This window comes from Acanthisitta chloris, unplaced genomic scaffold, assembly GCF_000695815.1.
Source record: "Acanthisitta chloris isolate BGI_N310 unplaced genomic scaffold, ASM69581v1 scaffold13095, whole genome shotgun sequence".
Classification (NCBI taxonomy): Eukaryota; Metazoa; Chordata; class Aves; order Passeriformes; family Acanthisittidae; genus Acanthisitta; species Acanthisitta chloris.
The window spans coordinates 1-219 of record NW_008672176.1 but is presented as its reverse complement, the minus strand read 5'-3'; positions in this window follow the sequence as shown (position 1 = coordinate 219).

Sequence of the window (219 nt, the reverse complement as noted above, 5' to 3'; positions counted from 1 at the left end):
CTGCTGCCTAATGAGCTCCCTGGGGCCCCACATAGCCGGGAGGGGAAACTGAGGCAGGGGGAGCAGTGCTGAGCTGGGTGTCCCCCACTGCGGCTCTGTGCTGGGGGGTCACACTCGCCAGCCCTGGGGGTACAGGGGTGCCCCAGGGAGCAGAGACCCCCCAAAGGCTCCCCAAAAGCTCCCCGGGTGGCTGCACCCACAGCCAGCACAGCACCAGCT